Below are 23,670 nucleotides of genomic sequence, written 5' to 3'. Positions count from 1 at the left end.
TTGTCATGTGTTATTTTATGTCCTTGAAAATAAATTAATATTTCACCCACAAAAATTAATGACCGTTTTAGTATCCGTTGCTATAACAGAAATATATCATCTAAGAAATCTATGTAAATTTAAACCGTCTATCATACATAGCCTGGCGATGGACACAGATACAGATGAACAGACGTAAAAACAGCCTCAATTATACTGAATCTCAGGTCCCTAACAACCACGATTTTAACAAATCAACAAGACATGATAAATTTTAAATAACCACTACAGACATATCAATCGTTTCTACATAATGTTTATTTTAAAAAACAAATGCCCTCTATCTGACGACATCCCAAATTAATATTAAAACCGAAATCGGATTCGTCGCAGCGAGGCCGCACTCCTTGCTAGCTCGCTACACCCGGGTGCACTCGTTTATTTATTACTGCGCGGTACACCGACGACTCTTAATGTCACCTAGTCACGAATTGAATTATACAAGTTTTCATATTTTCTTTTGACTGACAAACTAGATTTTTCTTTCTTGAAAATCGATACGAAATGTTTTTTATAATGTTTTAGAGTTTGAATTCGTGTTGCGCTTAATAGGTTCATAATACGCACCGATGACGCAGTTTAAGAAGAGGTTTTCATTAGCAAGCGAAGTACAGATGAATTTGCGATTGTTGAATAAAAAACATAGATCAGTTTTTTTTTACACGGCTATCCCAGTGGTTGATGTCACAACACCAACCTCACTGTGCGACGCATCGCGAGTTTGAAGCCCGCGTCAGCAAGCATTTATGTGATCAGAAAATACTTATTCTGAATCTGGTTATTGTGGAAATAGTGGGAAATAAATTTCTTGCGAAATAAATTTTTTTCAGTATATTAAAAACGAAATTGCCGCTGCAGAATATACAAAGGTTATAAATAAACTACTACTATTTTAAATCTAGATACTATATTACAGCGTGTTATCAAACCTCATTGTAACAATTCATAACAATAGCTGTTAACCCGAAGATTATCAGCAACAATAAATCATTAACCACGTCTAACCGCAAATTAACTATGTAATAGTTTAATTAACTATGAGTTGTAATCTATTATCTTTCAGTTTAGGTTTAATAGGATTAGGGCTATATTCGGTCTAGAATAAGTAGTATTGTAACTGATGGGAATGATATATAACCATTTTTATTTTCGCCTTTATCTGAGGAGCCCGTAGCTAACCTATAACTTCACAATTTGATCCATCATAGGTTAAGCTACTCTTAACGCGGCCGGTCCGTGGTTCTTTTACCTAGCCCGCAGTGTCCCAGTGCTGGGCAAAGGAATACCCTAAATCCTTCCACGATTCCTTGTTCTGGACCTCATGGAACCAGCGTGCGCGGTAAGCGTTAAGATCGTCACGCCACCACTTCCTTTTTTATGTTTTAAAAATATATCTTGTGTTCATTTATTTTTGGTATTCGAAAGCGATGGGTATACGTGTATGTATGAACTCTATACTGACCCATCACACATTGGTACTGCAACATATTTTTTCCTTTGGATATTTTGAAGCGATTTTAAAATAGACTCCATTTTAATAGCTTTTTCGAAGAACAAAAAATTCACGTTGAAACGTATATGTTAAACTTGCCTATGATTTATTTATTTATTTGTTTATGATAGTTCCACTGGTAAATAAAGATTCTTTATTCAGGGTTCGAAGGGGTAAAAATGATACGATATTAATAAGTTTCCTCTGTTTGTCTGTCCGTTTGTCCGTCTACCTTTCACTAGGCGGTTTCTCATAAACAGCGATACCTAGAAACGTGATTTTCTACAAATGATGTGTACGCCTACTACATACTTGCTGTTTATTTTTATTATTTTAAACAAAACTACATCATCTAATATAATAATTTAAACTGTCTTTCAATCACACGTCATGAGAAAAAGCCTAGTGACAAACTGACGAAGAGTCTTAGTAAAAGTGTTCAATTCCTATCATAAAAATCTTTAACTCCAACCCATTTTAAAATGAGAAAATAAAACAAATTTAACTGGAATATTCGGATGTTTGGATGTACGAACATTTGTAACTAAATCTCGTTGAGACGGCGAAAGAGATTTACGTGAAATTTCGTTCTGAGATTTGTATTTTGTATGTTGGCATGAAGATTCTAGTCTTGTAAAGCGAATAGCTGTTCACGGTGTTAAGGGAATGGAACAACGGTTTTAGATATCTTTTATTAGGTACATGAGTGAAAAAAATATTTATTTTTACTCTATATACGGTGATTTTTTTTTCGTCTTACAAAAGCAGCTCAGTTCATATATCCGACGTAAAAAACCCCTAGGCGCGATATTTTTTTTTATCATCAACTAAGTTAATAAGTACGAAGAAAATTAAACAAGAGAAATCTGAAATATACTATAAAATATATATAAATATACTAATAAACTACGAATTGCATAATATTAAATGAAAGTTGCATTTTTTTTTTCAAATCTTATAAATACCTATTTTTTTATCATGAAAGTGTTCTAGTCATTGGATACATGAACTGGGCTGCTTTTGTAAGACGACTAAAAAATCACGGTGTATATAGTAACCAAATAGTTATTTTAATTTTTATATCCCACATCAATATTTCCTCTTCCTTGTTTGTTTCGTTATGCCTTTATTGTGTATAAGTTGTAACTTTATTTACTTTTGAGTATATCTATTTAAATAAAGAACTTAGTTGCTTGTTTCATGAAAACTGGAACGATTTTGAAAAGAAAACTATAAGTAACTGTCAAATATAGTCACTGTTTTAAGCACAAAAATGAAGAATGAAAAGAAATTGTGTGATTATCACATTTATTTACTATGGGTATGAAAATACGACAGGGAAAACGGCGGTTCGTAAAATAAAATACTGAAATGAGAAATACTACAAAAGTTGCAAAAATAAGAGCCGTCGCTCCCAAAATCCCCACACATTTAACTAACCATCCAAACAGCATTAACTTTTAAACAACAACAGAAATCAAATAAAATATACTTAAGGTCCAAATTTATAGTTGACCACAATTTCAACTTCGGATGACTTCGTCCCGATCGAAAGTTTGTGGTTACGCAGCTGACCCAATCGAACTATTGCGGTGAACCCATCCCAAGCACATCCAGTTTAATTGGTAGGCGTTTGGCTGACGTGTATAATACGTTTTGGGTATATTTTGACCCTTTAATCAGTTGGTCATCCATTTGCCTTTAGCAAAATTTTTGCCTCTCGAAAATCTTTCTCAGTTGCTGGATTTTAAATCGGTTTTTCGAGTGACATTTGTGTGATTGCTTGAACTCACAATTCGATGCCAATTTTTTTTCGAAAAAATGGTTTATCAGAAATTATGGCACTTTTTTCTATGTCCGTCACGTAGTTAAATAAATAATAATGGAAACGTATTATGTCTTTTGCCTATCTTAGCGCCGACTTTGACTGATACGCCGGACTATTCTAAATAGGCAAATTCCAGTCCGTTTTAAATCTAAAAGCAAAATTTTGTACCCTAACAAATTAAAAATTTAGCAACTCTAAAAATAGTAACTTAGCTACCAAATCAGCTAATGAGAATACAAAATGACATCAAAACTAGGTTTCCAACAAATGCGAATAAATTCAAAGCATTGACGAAAGACAAATTCGAACAAAGTAATTTATTCATCAACCACTGAACTGTTAACTAGTCCATGTTTATTTGTTTTGTGTTCAATGTGGCAATGGATCTTGAAATTAGAAATTCAGCCGAGAAACTTGTTCTATTTAATATATTCACGCTAATAATACTCGAATGAGTAGGTGTATCAGTTGCCGAAGGGAGGTCACCACAGTGTGTCATCAGTGCGGTGACGCGGATGACACCGCACTTCACACACTGGCCGCGTGTCCGGTCTTTGCGGAGCCTCGCGCCGAACTTGTGTCTGCGCTGGGTGGAGTGGACGTCGCCGAGTTGTCGGCTGTCATCGCTGCAGCGATCGGCAGCCGGGCGGCGTGGGATGCATTGGCCTCCTTCTGTGAAACAGTGATGTCACAGAAGGAGGCGGCGGAGCGCGTTCGGGAAACTGACCCCTGCGCGCCCGCCATACGCCGACGTCGAGTGGGGCGGCGCAGAGCCGCGCATGAGCGCGCTCTCCCGCCCTAACTAGGGTTCTGGGCGACGGCACGGGGTAGTCTGTCGTCCGAGTATATTACCCACGGCGGGGGGCCACATTCGGTGCTATGGATGCGGTCCCAATATGAGGCGAGGAGGCCGACGCTCTTTACACGTCGGCCTCCACACAACACAAGAAAGTGACCTACCGGCCCACATTACTGGCCGGTGGAAGCCCGCGGTCGGTGTATGAAGGATTGCAACGCATTGCCATACACCGACACAAAAACGCGGATGACGTAGCACGGCGGTTCAGGTTTAGTCAGTAAAAGTCTGACACTACCCATTTCCTCCCCCGAGGGAGTGGGTGTCCATGAGGATTCCCCCGCCTAAACAAAAAAAAAAAAAAAAAAAAAAAAAAAGGTGTATCAGTTGAGTTATCATTACAAAGGTTTTATTTCAAAACTAGCTGTTGCCCGCGACTTCGTCCCCGTGGGTAGAAGATATAAGTTATGATTTATACCCGCCCTGTTTTTCAATTTGGACCAGTAGTTCCTGAGATTAGCTCGTTCAAACAAACAAACCCTTTAGCTTTATATATTAGTATAGAAGTGTAGATATCACTATTACCTATATTTGTTCAAGATGTTGCGGTAGCCTCTCGCATAGATTTATATATAGATAGATTTCTATGCATAGATTTGATTGTATGAGGTGCAAGTTTGATCCCAAAGTAGGCAAATACCAATGTATTTTTTTAATTATTCCAAGACAATAAAGAAAATCATCGTGAGGAAACCTGTTGTAGTAAGTGCTTGGTGTTAGATGGTAAGTGCTTAGTGTTAGATGGTAAGTACTTGGTGTTGGATTGCAAGTACTTGGTGTTGGATTGCAAGTACTTGGTGTTAGATGGTAAGTACTTGGTGTTAGATGGTAAGTACTTGGTGTTAGATGGTAAGTACTTGGTGTTAGATGGTAAGTACTTGGTGTTAGATGGTAAGTACTTGGTGTTAGATGGTAAGTACTTGGTGTTAGATGGTAAGTACTTGGTGTTCGATGGTAAGTACTTGGTGCTAAATGGTAAGTACTTGGTGCTAAATGGTAAGTACTTGGTGTTAGATGGTAAGTACTTGGTGTTGGATGGTAAGTACTTGGTGTTAGATGGTAAGTACTTGGTGTTCGATGATAAGTACTTGGTGTTGGATGGTACCAGCAGAGCAGACAGCAGTATTGAATGAGGATGTAGTACAGTATAGCAGGTAGTACTAGTATATGAGGTGGTACCATTCTTCATTTCACTATCTATTTCATTGTTAGATAGTTTATTCATTGAGGAGGATTTAAAATCTATAATCACACCATAATTAATAGGAGCTGAACAGTGATGAAAAATCTTGCAAATATGGACAGAAGTTGCGTGGTCTCTAAAAACTAATCCGATTTCAAATAATCCTAACTTATATCTTATTCGCGGGTACCAGCTAGTATGTACATAATAATATAAATGCTGATAATACTATTACATTATTATACATTCATTTATAATGTGAACGCACAATATTGATGCGAGTATCAGCTAATCAACCTTTTAAAGAAGACCACTTGTTTGTCATGATACTACCACCTACACTATCACCTATTTCCTACCACTCACAGTAGCGGTGTCCATAGCTCTGTATGTGCCCAACTGGATGTTTATAAACCTCCCATGACACAAAAATAATTCCTTATTCCAAAGAATACAGATAAATGTAGCCTATTTATATTGTTAGGCGGATAATGTTCTCTACGACGAAAAGAGAATATTAATTACAAACAGCTTTCGCCTACGAGTATATCATTAATTGCGAAAAATAATGGCAAAAATTACTAAATGTAGTTTTTCGAGGTTAAGCAACGTTTGGGATGGTCATAAGTTTGATTGGAGATTGAATTGATTTTGGGATCAAGTTTAATCTAATTTTAAGAACCTTGAGCATCGTGAGTCTTTGCAGCGAGTTTATGCGTTCAAGCTATCATGGTAACGATTTTTAATCAAACTCTAAGCATATAAACAGACAAAATCACTTTCACATTTTATTCATGTCTAGACTTTATAAGCATAGGAAAACCAGACATCAGTAATGAGGTAACTACAAAATGAACTTTATTACTTTGAAATAAAAGCCATATTAATTTCAAAATAATTTTCCATTACGATCCTACTATTACGTTTTCATGAAAGGACGGTCTACAGCTAAAGTATTGATTCGACACGCTTGCCTTCGTGTTTTTATTAAATAGCTAAGTTGTAATAAAAATGATCTGGTTGTTTAGGGGTCCTCACCTAAAGGGTAAAACGGAAACCTATTAGTTTATTAATTTGAACTTGAAAAGAGGCTATGACCCCTATTTGCTTCCATGTCCTTTTCAGTAACCAGTTAGTAAAAGTCAACCTCAACTAGCTTAAAAAGTACTGGGGCAGCAGGATTGTTAAGTCAGTAGAAGTCAGACATTTCGTTTCCGCCCAACCCAAAGCGGCCAAAATTTAATGATATACCATCCAAAAAACAAATAAAAGTAAAAAGGTATGTAAAAGCGATATCCTTTAATCCATTTGCAGCAGAAACTATCTGTTCATCTGTCACCACGCTATCATCATCATCTCAGCCTATAGCTGTCCACTGCTGGACATTGGCCTGTCCATACGTTCTCCAGCGCGACTGGTTCATTGCCACCTGCATCCAACGAGACCCAGCGGCTTTCGCCAGGCTATGAATATTAATTATTAATTGAAATCGCGTATCTATGATAAACTTAAGTAAACTTACTCTTGCACTACTGAGTGCTGAAGTCTATACAACACAAATCGAATCATTCAATGCGATATCAAGGTATTCAAAGCTTCAAATAGTCAGATAACATAATTGTAATTTTCAGTTTAAAAAAAAATGTTAATCTATACTAATATATAAAGCTGAAGAGTTTGTTTGTTTGTTTGAACGCGCTAATCTCAGGAACTACTGGTCCAAATTGAAAAATTCTTTTTGTGTTGAATAGACCATTAATCGAGGAAGGCTAAACCATCACGCTACGACTAATAGGAGCGAAGATACAATGGAAAATGTGGAAAAAAAACAGGGCAGGTATAAATCAAAACTCATATCTTCTACCCACGGGGACGAAGTCGCGGGCAACAGCTAGTTTGAAAATAAACATCAAGCTTAAGTAACGATTACCTCGATCATATATTTGAAAGGTGACCGAAGCATATTCTTTTTCTTGAGCCTATTTGTACGGAACCATTACTATCGCTAGTCCGAGCCACTTGACCGGTTTTTTATCCTTGTTTTGCTAACTCTACTTGCTTTGGACACGCTACAAGCTGACTACACGCCACGCAATAACACTATACTTAAAAATAATATTACAATTGTTATACTGTAGGTGTTTTTATACACGCATGACTGCCATTCCTACTTAGCGGTAATGGAATAGAATTAAACTGCTTACTCAGATATGAAGAAGTTGAGAAATAATTCCACAAAGTAAAGTAGATTTTATTATTTTTGAAATTAAGAAAACAACTCCCGCATTTAGGGTTTTGATCCTTGTGTTGCACAAATATTCAAGTCAGATGCAAAGAGACATCCAGACTCAGGACACGCATTTGTCATCACAATCACACAAACGCATTCGTGAATCACACAAATTATTGTCCTACGCGGGGATCAAACCTACGATTTGGCGTGGTGACTTCAACCGCTCGGCTATCCGTAAAGTTAACGTTCCATGGGACTTACTAAAATGATATGAATAACTAAGAAATCAGACGTATGTACAATGCATTGCAATGCATGCCATGCCATTTCATACAAAAAAATTGTTTCTATTATTTTATTTTTCCCACGTTTTAATAAACTCACTTTCTTGTTTGTATGTTTGTTTGTCGTTCCGGTTGGATTTTAGCAACTCAATTTTGAGGCAATCCTGAAATTTTCAGGGCAGCTTCAAACCCAATGACAATGCAATTTACAACTTTAAAAACTGTCCAAATTGGATACAATTTGTCATTAAAAAACGTGGGTATTTAGATTTTCTAAATCCATTTTTGAATCCATACGTCACAAACATATTATATTGCATACGCTGTAGGTATATGAAGGATCAGTGTTACGTTTTCGCTCAGCCTTAAAAGATATATTGGATTGCAGATACAAAAATGCCCGGACGTTCCATTTCCTGTGGACAACTGCAACCAACAAAAAAAAAGTTGTGGACAAAGTCGTTTCGAAAACATTCCATTTTATCTGGAAATTCCAACACCGTTCGAACAAGGTTTCGCCGACTTCAAATCTCCGAAAGTCGTGTGAGGTTTCAACGATCGGTATTTTTGTTGAAAACTTTCGATCTAAAGATTAACTGGAAAGTTAGAAAATTATTTCATGAGGTTGGATGAAACTTGGAACTACGTAAAGAAAAATAAGGCTGCGAATTTTAAAAATTGTAAAAGATAATACATATTTTATTGTTTATTCAAAACAGTTTACACTTTACGTACGTGAGACAATATCTAAAGAAGGCTAGGGTCTTTTTTTTTGTTCAGGCGGGGGAATCGTTATGGACACCCGCTCCCTCAGACTCTTACTGACTAAATCTGAACCGCCGTGCCACGTCATCCATGTTTTTGTGTCGGTGTATGGCAATGCCTTGCAATCCTTCATACTCATGAAGGCTGACGAATTTAGACTTAAAATCATAAGCACATCATTGGAGACAATAGTTTTCTGGGACCGATAGGAAAAGCCTTAATTAAATAGTTAACCTTAAAAAAAAAAGAAAACAAATCAGAGCCCTCTATAATATTACTAATAGTGAGAAAATTTGTAACTGTAGTTACACGTTCCCAACACAAATTTCCATTCAACTGCTTTTCGACGCCGACCTCTGCTCACCTCTCAAACTTTAAAGCTCCGTAATGAGGGTGTCCGAGATATTCCTCAAAGCAAATTAACACAAGATAGGACAAAGGCTTGCATTGTCGGAGGAGACGGGGGCGGCATGCCAAACGTACTTCTCAGGCATATTACAGGGGTCGCTGAACTGTGTATGTTGTTTCATAATATGAAGGTGAATGAGTAGATCAATCAGTCTGGCTTTGTAACTCAGAACTATTCTAAAAATAAATTAATATATTTTTCAGATTAGGTTCGAGTCATCGATTTTTGAGCTTAAATTACTTTACTCATATGTTCTCTCGATAGAACATTGATTTTCTCGATGGTTAAAAAAAAATATATATATTCGAGTTTGACCACATGATACCTATATATTTTAGTTGGATGTGAATACAGTTTTAAACTTGCGCTTAATCTCAAAATCTATAAAAATAACCCTTGCTCTTGAATAATTTAGAACCTATTTTTGAAACCCTATTGAAAAATTTTGTAATATAACTAAAATGAATTCTTCTCCCACTCCCACACCAAAAAATTGAGATCTAAAGAATTTAATAAGATCTTCAAGAGTTCAAGAGTGTAGCCTATATCAAAACGGGTACTTTTTTAAGATATTTCATACAAAACAACGCTTTGATCGTGAGAACTACTGTGAAAGCATTTGTCCTACATTTCAGACTACCAGAGTTACGCCATGCCATCCATTACCACAGCCAACTTGCATACTACAGAGGGATTGCAATCCGGCTAAAGGGTATTTGACTTAGCTTTAAAAAATATGGGAAAATAAAATACTAGAAAAAAGACGTTTATATTTTTATCGCCTACACAAAATATAATGATGATACAATAAGTTGAAATCACGTGCAACTTCACTTATCAATACAATATTTACCGACAAGTGACGTCATTAGCCCCCACTTCCATAGTTGTCATTTTCATACTATTTATCTTCATAACTTATTATAACTGAAAATAAGCACATATCCAATATTTGTTACAAATCTGCTTGACGGATACCTGATTTGTAGCAAAACGTCAGCATAACATAGGATGTTAGACCTCATATTACAACAATTCTGGTTACCATCCCACAGAACTATTCTATTATGAGGTCTATGTTCCCTTATTTCATATGTATGTATGTATCTAGCTCTAGTTTTACATCGTAGAGGTGGATTATGCTGGGCTGGTGACCTTTTCGGTATTCCATATCAGGTAAGCAGCCTTATGTAATATTTTTATCAATCTCATGTGTGTTTTCGTTTTGGTATCTACGAGTAAGCGGTGCTCTTTAAACGATTTTCTTCTTTCTGAGATTTTGGACTGTGATGGTGTTATCTATACTCCAAATAAACATGATGGTGTACATTTACAAAATAATAATTGAAAAAAGATTATAAACTTTGATTGTTAATTAAAGACTTGTCGTTACACAAAAATTCTGATCAAGCATTTCGGATCCGCTTGTTAACCACTTTTTTTGATAACTTCGTGCGGTGAATCTTTTGATTGTAAGGCCTTACTAAAGACCCAATCCAATTGCTTCGGCCCGTACGATTCTAACTAAACCTTCTATCCGTTCTCCAGATAATCCGATACATAAATAAAGTAATCCCGAACGAATGGATTAACAAATTGTATTGCTATTTCATTCTAAGGAAAACATTGGTTAAGCGGGTTTGTTGCTAATTTGGAGTTCCGTAAAAAATGTAGTGGGTTTTTCCGACAGTTAATGTAATTTGTTCCCTCGGGGGACTTAAATAGAGCTCAAAACAGGTGGGCATGTAATATTTACATTTTAACTTTCAACATTAAATACAGCACGCTATGGTTACTGTATACGAGAATGAATTCTGGTTACCACATGTTTATTATCAGGTCAAGTCTTTGTCTAAAAGAAAATTTTCAGGTATTATTCTGTTGAAGTCATCAGAACTTTTCTATAGTACAAATTCATTTTTTTCAAATCGTTTATTAAAACAAGCTCTTACTAGACGATACTTTTTCTTCTGTCCTAACCCAATTTCAACAACGGCTTCAAGTTAATTGATGCCCACAAAGCTATCCAATAAAAATGCTACCTTAAAAGGTCTTACAAGTAATCCGGTTTTTCCCCTTTTTAGTGGTACCCTAAAAACATCGAACTTTAAGGACAGATGCGGCCTAAATCAAGTATCTTGGAAGCACACCTTGACGAGGGCAATCCAACCCTTTCTAAGACAATGCCTATCTTTAGATCCATATAATGTTTGCGGGACCAGATTGTGGTAAATTAAAAAAGGGTTGTGGCCTTTCGCTTTTTGACTTCATTGACTGTTTGCGTTCATATATTTTGAATCATAGAAGTTGGATATTGTATGGCATATAGTAAGGCTTTTTCAGGTATACAGAAATCTTGAATATCTTTTTGAATAATAATTAAGGTAAACTGAAAATTCTGCCTAAACTGGATCCTGAGCAATCCTTAATTAATGATAAACAATATTTAAGGAATTTCTAGCTCCAATTTAATTATTCTGACGTCAATATACACATAAAACAATCTGAAACAGATTATATTTTATCGGCATCTGACTTAGGGGCCATTACCCTTTAACCATGTCCAAATACTATTTGGACCAGCTTAAACATTTTACGAGGTGAAAAATTGGGCTCGCGTGTCGCTATACCCGATTTATTACCCAGGGTCACACCATATGTGCAGGGGCGAATAGGGGTGTTTATACCAGGGAAATTGAAGAAGGAAAATACGCATACATTTTCTAGTGAAATCGATCATTTTTCGTAGACTGTCAAGGAAATAGGGGCGAGACAAAAAGGAAAGCCTTTAGTGTGAGCAGACTTGTCCGGACGATGTATGACATCGCTTGAGGAAAAACTGTCTTGTCATTCGAGTGATTATGCCAATTTGAATCAGTTGTGACCGATTTTGGTAGTGGTTATGTTCCAGCAATTTTGCTTTCTTGACTTTTTTTTTGGTAATTCTTGATAGATAGTTTCTCGTCCTGTTTTACATCTAAAAATTTAGACACGGACAAGGATAGCATTTTACTTAATAATCATCATTTTATACATTTAGATTTAGTAATCTCATTTCGCTGTATGATGGGTATGTATATATAGAATATCTGTAACTAAGTAATTAAATGTATCCATTCAGCCAAAAAGGTAGTCATTAACATAAGCCCACAAATTGCTGATCGCAATATTAATTTCAATGTGGGAGTACTTTGTCGCAAATCAACAGTGAACACTGTGGTTTAAAAATAAAAGAAGACTGGCATTTTAATTAGAAAACCGTCTCTTATCAGAGATTCCTTGACATAATGAATTTAGTAGAATTATAATAAATTCTGTTATCAAACATTTTATCAATGAACCAAAGCGGTATTCGTTCCAAAAATTATACATTTCAGTCAGAGTCAACAACCGATAAGGGCCGCCCCTATGCAGTCCGAAACGTTTTCATAAACCCTTAAATAGCTCGAAAAATATTCGTTGCGTGTCCAAAACAATTCGTAGAATACGCCCCTGCATTTTCTTCACAAATATTTATCGCGTAAACTAAAACATTATTTTTGTTTGAGCCGTTAAACTATGTACGCTTTGAGAATATTCAGTGAATGTAAATTCTTTGGCCGTTGATTTTGGTTAGAAAGAAAAATATGAAGATTCGAGGGAATTGTTTGGGTGAAGGCAGAACAACAATCAAAAAGGTTTTGAACTTGCCAATGACGTGGAAACAACTTTCTTTGGTTTGTTAAAAGCGCGTCTTTTAGGATATTTTTTTTATTGGAGACTTGAATCAAGATTAAGCCTTAAACATATACCATTTTTCCCAGACCAGAATCACTCTGATGTATGAGAATTATATTTTTGCCCTGAAGTCGTGCTTTGCACTTCTCGAACACATTTGAGCGATTCATTCAACTTTAACGATTATAGAAATAGCAGTAATACTCGTAATACATTTCTAGATTGGAACAAAACGTTACACAATTATTGTTTGAAGCCTCTGACTCCTGAACTATGTGTATCAAACCGCAATCTCCCGTTTGATTTAGCTTAGTTAAGTCAACGAAGGAATGATATATAAAAACAAACTTGCAATGAAAAACAAATAGCAAAATATATATCTGCTTACATATGCGGGCGGAGAGGCTAAATTGATTCATAAGATGAAAAAAAGTTTAAAAGAAAATCTTTATTCTGTAGCTGTCAAAAGACTTTTTAAATCGACCTTTACGATTAGGCAAAGGTAAATTGCACCGTAATACATCTTAAAGCCTAATCTTTTCTAGTTCTTCGACCCCAGTCAATGTGACCGTCAAAATAGCAAATTGTAGTTACTTAAAAGTTACTTTGAATTCGTAATGACAAGGCGGCCGAAATGCCAAAGTTTTTCACTTTAATCTACTTACCGTTTTGGACTCTGAATTTGTAATACTGTGTAATAATAGATGGATATCCCACTGTTGGGTAAGGTTAGGTAGAAAGTTAAAAGACAAACTGGGAATAAAACCAGTGATGTGCGTATCGGGCGATAAAAGAGTACCATATCCTAAAGATAAGCAATTTTGCCTGAAAAATAACTTAATCTCGTTTTTTTTTTGTTGTAGCAGCAACGAAGGTTCATCTTCCTTTCGCTTCCAGATAAACCAAAACGGTTCCAGCAAACCTTCATTAATAGGGTTCTGCTTCTACCCTTTGCATACGGAACCTCAAAAAAATCTCTTTAACAATCTTTGCAGTAATAACACTCCAATAAAATAAACTCATTACTATTAAATCCAGTAGACTGAAAGCAATTTGCTTTTAAACAATAAAATTATAATCTCGCTTTTTTGACTGAAGTTTAGCTAAAATTATCATGATAATAAGTAAAGTCCTTGTCTGCACTAAACGCCCTTAAAACACTACCTTTGCAATAGTGCGGGAGAGACAGAAAGATACTTCACATAGCGTCGTCTCTTTCCCACCGCGGTAAGAGAATTTCTTAAAGAAAGGAATAATGGCCCAAATCAGGATTACACCCACATAATACTTATTATGGGGACCATGTAATGAGTTGCGAATTTTTGCCACCCACACGAGGTTTGTTGACTTTATGTCTATTTGGGGACGAAAAATAATTATATCTTTGTACCTCACGTCATAAGCATTTGTATTTTGATATTTATGCATGGGTGTTTTCAAACAATCCCAGAACGCTGACATTTTCCGAGTGTTGGTACTGAAACATTACATTACATTTCCTGTATTCATTCTGTTGAAGAAATTATATCTCAATTTACTTAAATATAACTTACTCAGGCAGGACAAGTACCAACAAAAAAAAAAAATGTGCATCATCGGGTCGAATCTCAATGAGGCTGGCACAGGACCGTAGAAAGTGGCACGAGAAAGGGAAGGCCTATGCCCAGCTGCGGAAGGACAAAGGCTGTGATGATGATGATGAGGAAGATGATGATCATCATCTACTAAGATAAGAATGATAGTCTATGATGTGAAAGGTCATACCTGAGATCTTTTAAGGACGTGTGAAGACATGTCAGAGTCCTCCGGGAGGCTTAAGCTCTGACACCAGGTTATTAATCAATTATACGAATTTTATTTGTAACATAAGACAATATTGGTCAGCAAAATCAATTTAATTTCATCTTTGTGTAAAAAATAAAATACGCTTGGTTCAAACTGAAACATTTTGCTGTTCTGTTTTAAAATAACTGCTTCAAAAAGAAAATAGTGTACCAAATGTTAAGTTAAAATTAAATCATTTGCAGCATAATTAACAAAATTGGACACCAGACAGACAGCTTTACCTAGGGTGGATGAATGCTATTATACGCCAAAATGTCACAGTTAAAAGTACTAAACCTGGATATGATTGGATTAAAAATATACACCCTTACTCAATTGTTTTCTATATACTTTTTGTCAAGTGTATGTAAACGAATTAGAATTCCTTTAATTTAAATTTTTCAACGCTTAGCTCTGTCCTTTTTTTTTTGAATAAAATAACAAAATGTAATATAGTTTTATTGTGAAGCCATCTTGGAAATATGGCGATAAAAAGTATAATAAACCTTATAAGTGATCGTAAAATTATTGCATTTTGTTTACATTTTTGTATTAATTTTTAGTAACCCAGATAGTTGCCTAAAAATAATCATTTGCACGTTTTTTCACGTTTTTTCATTCATAATTATTAGATGAGAGATGAGAGGTTGTGGGCGGCCTAAGAAGCGGTGCCAAGGACTGAGTCTCGTGGAACGATTTGGGAGAAGCCTTTGCCCAGCATTGGGACACAGTGAACTAAATAAGAAAAGAAGAGGTTTCAAATATGTACATAAAGAATTCTGAAAAATATTAGTGAAGTTATAACTAGCATATTTCGTTTGTTAAAAAAGAAAATTGATGCTTCATAATTGATTCAGTCGCAATAGTATAACTGACTTTGTACAATTTGACTATTCCATTAAAGTTTCTATATTCAGTTCTCTCGCTACAGTTTAAGTCGGCAACACCTAAATCATGCAAACTGGATTCATGTTACAGCGATTGCTGAAGTGGCTGCATTGTTTATGATACTGGATTTATGTGAGTCTGTGCTCCAAGCTTGCAGGCGAAAAATGACAAAACAGGACATCCATTTCGTTGGAACTTGAGTCAGGTCCTGAATATGGCAGTAACGTTGTTAAAGAATACACGAAGAGAATTTAGGAGGGGTTTTTTTTATTTTCAACTGGTTTTTTTTAGTTGAAAAATATTTGTAAATAGAAAGTTTTGTAATGTGTTTTGTAATAAATGAATCATTTCAAATTTAGATAAATAGATCGATTAAAGTATGTAGTTCAATCCTTGTGTCGCAGGGAATTTTAAAAACATTCAAGTCACAAAGACACCCAGACTCAGAACAAGCATTTGGGGGTCACAAAAACGCTTGTCCTAAGTGGGGATCGAACCCACCACACTTTGAGCATTGGGTGTGGCGGAGTGACCTCAACCATTCGGCTATCCGTGCAGTCACATAATTTAGTTAGTTAATGGTTATGCTGATATGAATATATTTTAGTATGTGCTTCTAAATAATGTTGGTATTACATACCAATATTATGAGATACTCTCCGAAATATACATTAAAAAATACACACCTCCACTTTGATCTATATTTTAAAATATTTAGTTAAAAATAAGTATTAAGATATTTCCGAAAACAAAACTGTTTCGAAATCGATCCGTCTATTCGAGTACAACATCACAGATGGTAAGGTCAAACTTACAAAATTTTACTTTTTTTCTTATAGAATCGAATCCGTAATACAGCGAAACGAAAACCTAAACTACGAAATCTAAGCTCTTCAATTTTGAAACACAATTTATTCAGAACTGCAATACCGCTATAACGTTTGCAAGCGAACGCTAGCTGTTTCGTTTATGAGCACTAAAATAGACTATAACTGTAAACTTATGGACCAAAAACGGCTGATATATTATTTATGCACCAAATGCATATAACACGGTAAAGTTTACAAAAGCAGACATCTTGAATATTTGAGTGTTTGAATGAAAGTTGAACCACGATCGCCGCGTCTACTTGGATGGTCTACCATTGGTAATCGTACCGGGACCGCAATGCTTTCGACGACAGTCGACAAGTTTATCTATCGGTATAAGGTCTGTCATTACTAGGCTGGTATCTAGACTTTTTTTAAATCCTTCGTTTCGTTCTAGACCAAACCAGATCACTCGTTTGACGTCATCTGCATTTTGGTCAACGCATGGCAATGCGCTGCAATTCTTCCTGCACTAGATGCTAGAAATTCTGAATATGGGGTATCGTGTTGCCCAGGTCGTGGCAGTCAGTCCTTGCAAAACACCGACACTTAACTGCGTCCATATATACTGGAAGCCGACCCCAATATAGTTGGAAAATGATACTAGGCTTATTGCAAACCATGTTAACCATTTACCATCAAATGAATTTACATAAGTCACAATACGACGATTTACGTTGACGAAACACAAAAACAAACGAAAATAGAAGCGAGCAAATCGATAAATATTTGAGAGCTTCTTAAAATAACATCGGTATTGAGCCTTCTGCCTTTCAATATGTCTTTATTGTCGTGACGTCACGTGTCATTGAACCTTTTGATCGCTGATACGTTTGTGTAAGTTCGTTATGAACGTTTGCTTGGAAATGTTGTGGTAATTTTGTTACGTGGTGAAACTTTTTGTTGTATTCTGTAGCAGGTATTTAGAGATTGTGGCATGCATAAGGTTGATTTGACATACTTAATCTTTCTTAATAGCGCAGAACGTTAAAACAAAATATTTTTGCTAGAGTTTCGGCAGATCATTTTGTACAACGTTACGCTTTAGCAAGAGTTGCGTAACCTCAATGTTAAACAAACGGAAATCTATCGTCGATGAAAATTTTAACAATCTAGCTATTAATTACCGTTCATAAGATACAGCCTGGTAACAACCAGAAAAACAGACGAGCGGAAAAAAACGAACCTTTGTAATAAGGTGTCCGTTGTTATAACTTGGAATCCTAAGACAACAGCCTTAGAATCTCAAATCCAATGTTCCTTGCATCATTCTTAAATAGTATTCAATTGTTTTGATATCCCGACTCATAAAAGCCAGGTATTTATGTATCACACATGTCACTGCCCTATTTGTTGGCACTCCCATTTTCTGCTAACCCAGTAATTATCGCGTCAAAAAACACAGTTAATTAAGATCGACGCTCAATAAAGGAGCGGCTTGCCTTTAGTTTGCAGCCAATTATTTTGGTAATGGCGTGTTTCGACATTACTCTAGACCGCGGTTTTGTTGGCTTTAGATAAATGAAAATGGGTGTATTTGTGACGTCATTTTGTAATTGATTACGCGGAAACTATGTATCTTATTTAAGCTCTTGAATTAAATGTATTCAGTAGGAATTATTTGACAATGTTTAATATTAATAAAAGGTTTTTATAGAAATAAAAAAAAATGTTTAAATACAGAGAGAAACTCATAACAGAACATTTTTTTTTAATGAATATGTTTTCGCGATAAGACTCTATTTTACTGGATATAACAAATATGTTTATTAACATTGAAAAATATATTATTTTTTGTTCAAATTCGGCAAAGGGTATAGAGTTATTTGTGTTGAAAAAACAAAAAATACGATTATTTTCATTTTTATGTATACGTACCAAGTAAAATCGTACTATGAAATCAAATATCCGCACATATATCTGAAACAAGCAAATAAAAATATCAATACAGTAATCGCAATACTTTTTGAATGGATTATTTTTTTGATACATTTCATTCAGTTGAATTTATCTATTGACGCAACTTTTTTTGGTCTTATCAAGTTACTAGCTGTTGCCCGCGACTTCGTCCCCGTGGGCAGAAGATATAAGTTATGATTTACACCTGCCCTGTTTTTTTCACATTTTCCATTGTATCTTCGCTCCTATTAGTCGCAGTGTAATGAATGGTCTATTCAACACAAAAAGATTTTTTCAATTTGGACCAGTAGTTCCTCAGATTAGCGCGTTCAAACGAACAAACAAACAAACTCTTCAGCTTTATATATTAGTATAGATTATTTATTAAAAAAACTCATTAAAAAGTTTGCAGTTTTTGGGTCGATTTTTACCTACTTATAGTAAAGTAAATTTCCAACTTTCACGCTTCATGAAAAGAGCCAGGTGAATAATAATGTATCTTATAGTTAAATTGATTTGCTAAATACATTTAAGTATTCATATCCATACTAATTGTTTCTGTAAGGTAATGGATTTATTTAATTCGAATTACCTTTATAACGGGATTAACCCAGATTAAAATAAACCCTAACCTAGAGCTACTCATACAATACATTTGAAAGGCTTCTAATCTCGATGATGAATTGACATTGATTAGATACAATGCTTTCAATTTATGTATTTTAATATTATTTTCATCATCATCATCACCATCATCTGTCCCTATTCGTCCACTGCTGGACATAGGCTTCCCCAATTTCATGCCATCGAGATCTATTTTCGGCTGGTCGATAACATAAAATTTAAAATTCAAAATCGGCAGTCCCCTACACACATCATTTAAAGGGCTCGGCCAATTTTTAACAAACATGTCTAAGAACACCTGCACGTATACATACATGTTAAAGTAAATTTAAATCACTTAATAAGTTCAGGATCTATGATGTTACAGAGAGACAGGCAGACAAAAACATAAATCTTATAACACACCTCTTTTTGCATCAATCGTTCAGAAAAGTAGATCAAATGACTTCGATATTATTTATGCGTCTAATGTAGGAAATTATCAAGGGACCCCGCTCTCACTGGGGCCTTACCCTACAATGTAAGACAGCGCATTTACATCAGACGGGGGATTAATAAAATATGATGGCGAGGAAGTCTGAACACAAGATAAAGTGTTTCTCTTGTAATACACAATTTTGCTTGCTCACTTAAAACACTCCCTCAAGATCGGTAACTATGAGCGTGTCTTGATTGCATTTGTTATTTACTTTGCGAACGAAATTTATCCAGGGTAATGGATGGGAGAATGAAGATTATGGATGGAAATATAATATGAGAGAGCTAGGAGCTTAGTTGTTCCTAAGTATAGAATTATTAAATGGCTAGCTGTTTCTCGCGACTACGTCCCCGTGGGTAGAAGATATAAGTTATGATTTATACCTGCCCTGTTTTTTTCACATTTTCTATTGTACCTTTGCTCCTATTAGTCGCAGCGTGATGGTTTATAGCCTAAAGCCTTCCTCGATGAATGGTCTATTTAAAAAAAAATATTTTTTCAATTTGGACCAGTAGTTCTTGAGATTAGCGCGTTCAAACAAACAAACAAACAAACTCTTCAGCTTTATATATTAGTATAGATAGATGTAACGGTTTACTCACGCGTATTTATCGGGGGTGCCCGACTAGTTTCGGACCCAACCTGAGGCCTTAATCATGAGCTGAGCGGCGGGATCGCGAGTCGACTCATTAAATACTCATTTAATAATGAATCAGTCTCACGATAGTTATTATAAAAATAAGTATAGAATGTTTATTGAAACTAAATTTGACTCTACATTATTGCATGAAAGTGGATTATGAAATTTAGACCAGCAACTATGTGCATAATAATTCAATCTTTGAAACCCTAGTTCACATAAATACTTAGATCTTTGTTTAGTCCTAGCTACCGCATTAGGTTAAGTTACCTGTAATGGTAGATTAGTGTGATAATTAAATAAATAAATAAATGAATGAGTATGTGGAGATCACTGAGATAAAAGAAGTCGAGATGAAAAGAAGCTAAGATGAATGATGATGAATAGCAAAATGTCACACATTTGTATTGAAATTATATGGAATGGGGCAAGGAAAATCGAATCTTCGAAATGGCAAGAGTTTGTGGTAGCTCATTTTGTTGATTCATTTTTTGTTAGATAAACCTACATTCATATATATTGAAGCAAATAATACCTTCATATGATATACTAGTATATATATTTAATTATTTCTAGTTAATAGCCTGTAGATCAAGACCACCATATGTGTTAACGAAATAACTATGTTTGTAAATTTTTCTCTTATTATCATACAAAATACCAGAGCTTACCCAAATCAAAAATTTTCGAGCAAAAAAAGAGTATTTCAAAACTCTACTAAAATAAATAAATTTCAGTACCCATCGTATCGTATATTTTCCTTATTTACTCCAAAAATTATCCAACCTAATGGCAGCGAAGACGTGAATAATGATTTTCTTAAAAGTTTTGTAGGTCTAAGATAATGGATACAAGACTGTATTTATTATAACCTCTGTTGTTTTAAGACGTTATTTAGAAGGTTAATTATCTAAAAAAAATATTGAAAAGGGATTTAGTTTTTATATACTGGTTTGTTTTAACTATTCCCAGTGAAACTAATGGATACTAGAAGCTTACTAAATATTCGGTTCAATTTTATTTTATACTTAGTTGAATCAGTAGGACTAGGAGAACCTAGGATAGCTTTAAGTAAATAATAGGTAATACTTTTTCATTTCCATATTTTAGGGTTCGTGCTATATGAGTGCAGTCAGAACCCTGTTACTAAGACTTCTCTGCCCGTTTTTCCGTCTGTAATCAGGTTGTAACTCGCGCTTTACCTTCTTTTTATCAAAACTTTTTATCGCTCTTGGTATAACTGGGAACAGACCTCAACAAAGAGTACATGAGGCAACACAGGCCAAATTCAAAAATAATTATATCAAGCCATTCTATATTTCAAGACGGATTAAAGTCAAATTTGATTAAAATTAGTCAAGCCTTAAAGGCGTCCATCACGAGCTAACAACGTAGCCCCAGTTTAGCATTTGTGTCTATTCAGTTTGTTTCGTTAAATCCGAACTTATCCAAATCTTTTACAAATCAATCAATATAAATTTGTTTACATTTGTAAGTATTTCCAATATCGGAATACGCCAGAAGGGGTTCCTGTAATTTATATTCTGAGCATCTTGATAAAGATATACGACTTACTTAATGTTTCAAATTTTGTCCGTAATCTTTTGGCACAGATTAATTGTGAATATAATTTACTTCCATATTAATTTCCACCTTATTCCTAGCAAGCACGTGACAGCATGGCGTTTCTATGTCACCAGCTATTAACCACTATGTCTTGAGCCAAAGATGTACCTTGGACATCTGCCCACCCATAAGCATGAGGGAATGTCGTAAACATATTGTATGATCATTCGCCAAGTGTCATGATTGTATGGAAACCAGAGAACTACCTTGCAGTAAGGTGTATATCAGTGTGACTGGCCAGTCACATGAGGGCTCACGCTAGGAAGTAAATTGCCAAGAGTCAACATTATGGAAAAGGATAAGAAATACTACATACACTAGAACTCAGCTGAAACCGGTTAGATTGGAAGCCGACGCCAACATAGTTGGGAAAAGACTAGGCCGATGATGATCAGTGTATATTTTGGTGTATATCAGAACCAAATACGAATGATCGTGGTAATCACATTTACATTTCTTCTAGATGGGAATCAAACCCACATCCTCTGGTATATCAGTCAGAACCACTTACCGCTAGACTAACGGGCCTGTGGAAATATAACCGCTGCTCTTACTTTTATAAGTTGTGGTAGATGTGAAGTGGAAGAAAGTTGACAACCAAGCCCACACGTGGTTGTAAACGATAGTTCTTCTACTTTGCAGCAAGTAGCATTGCTCAGTAGTAAGATATTTATACATCAATAAAAAATCGTAATATATTTTTCCTGGTAACATTACAAAATAATGATGTTACCAATTTTACAGCAACAACGTTGTTCAGAATTTCCTCTGCGTGATAAACAAGTTAATTTCAATATTAGTTGTTTAGTATTACAATAAGGAGTAGCTATTTGAGTTGAGTTTACTTTAAAATGTTCATTTACATAGTATAAATTAGTTTTGTGTTTCATGTTACGGTTTTGAGAGAAATCTGCCATTTTGTAGTATTTCTGTTATCTTGTTGAGGAATTTAGTCTTTTAAAAACATTCAGTCATCCAGTACGATAAATTTTATTAAACGCAAAATAAATACAATTTCCCATTCACCACTTCCTTTAACATAGGCAAAGAAGGTTCAAAGTATCCAAATTCCTAACAAAGAAATTGACAGAGAATTTTAAAAGAGAATTGTGACAGGCAAAACTTGTCTGTCACTTGAATTCGATACATAAAACTATTATGTTTTCATTTTATAGCCCAACAGCTCTACATACACTCTACCCTGAAGGTACATTCAACCATCGTATTTCAAAAGGTCTATTTGACTCCCTTTCGCTTTGTCCTTTCTCCCGGACTACACAGCTGTCTGCATCAGATAAGATATTATGATGGATCCATTCACAGCCAAGGAACTATATAACGTACATTACGATTCGCGAAATATCAAAAGACGATCAGCTATGTTTGAGTCAAACCTTAAACCACGTGGTTCTGTGTTTGATCGTTGATGCAGGCGGTTTGAAAGGTTTGTCAAACACTTTGAAGATGACGTTATGATGTTTTGTTAAGGTTTGAAAGTTTGGTTTGGAGAAATTTGAAAAAGCTTACTCGAAGTCGAGAGACATACAATAAGTTTTATTATTTTATTTCTAGTAGCCCTTTTTGGCTAGGCTTTTAACTAAAAAAATACAATTGAGGTACCTGCACTCAGAAACCCTGTGGGAGTTTATAGTTGTGAATAAACTAATTTCCTTTTTTTCGGATGGAAAATCATTAAACTTGTCCTCTTAAGTAGACTTTCTTTCCCTCACAAACTTTCTTCACATCCATACAAAATTCAATCTTAATTAAACTCAACATTTTTGTCGACTCACATATGATCGGCAAAACTTATCTAGATGCCCCAGAAACCTTAATTGATCATTAATAACAAACCATTTAATACGCATTAACTTGATTAATTAATCACTCCAAAGTTTTGCGTCCGGAAAGTTCGCGAAATCACATAAAAACGTAATCTAACTGCTACGTAAGCTTGGCTGTTTACGAATAGTTGGGACTTGCGGTGAGCCTTAACTGTTGGAAGCATTGCTTGGA

Source organism: Trichoplusia ni, chromosome 13 (genome assembly GCF_003590095.1).
Source record: "Trichoplusia ni isolate ovarian cell line Hi5 chromosome 13, tn1, whole genome shotgun sequence".
Classification (NCBI taxonomy): Eukaryota; Metazoa; Arthropoda; class Insecta; order Lepidoptera; family Noctuidae; genus Trichoplusia; species Trichoplusia ni.
The sequence above is the reverse complement of the archived record's forward strand: the minus strand, read 5'-3'. Positions refer to the sequence as shown.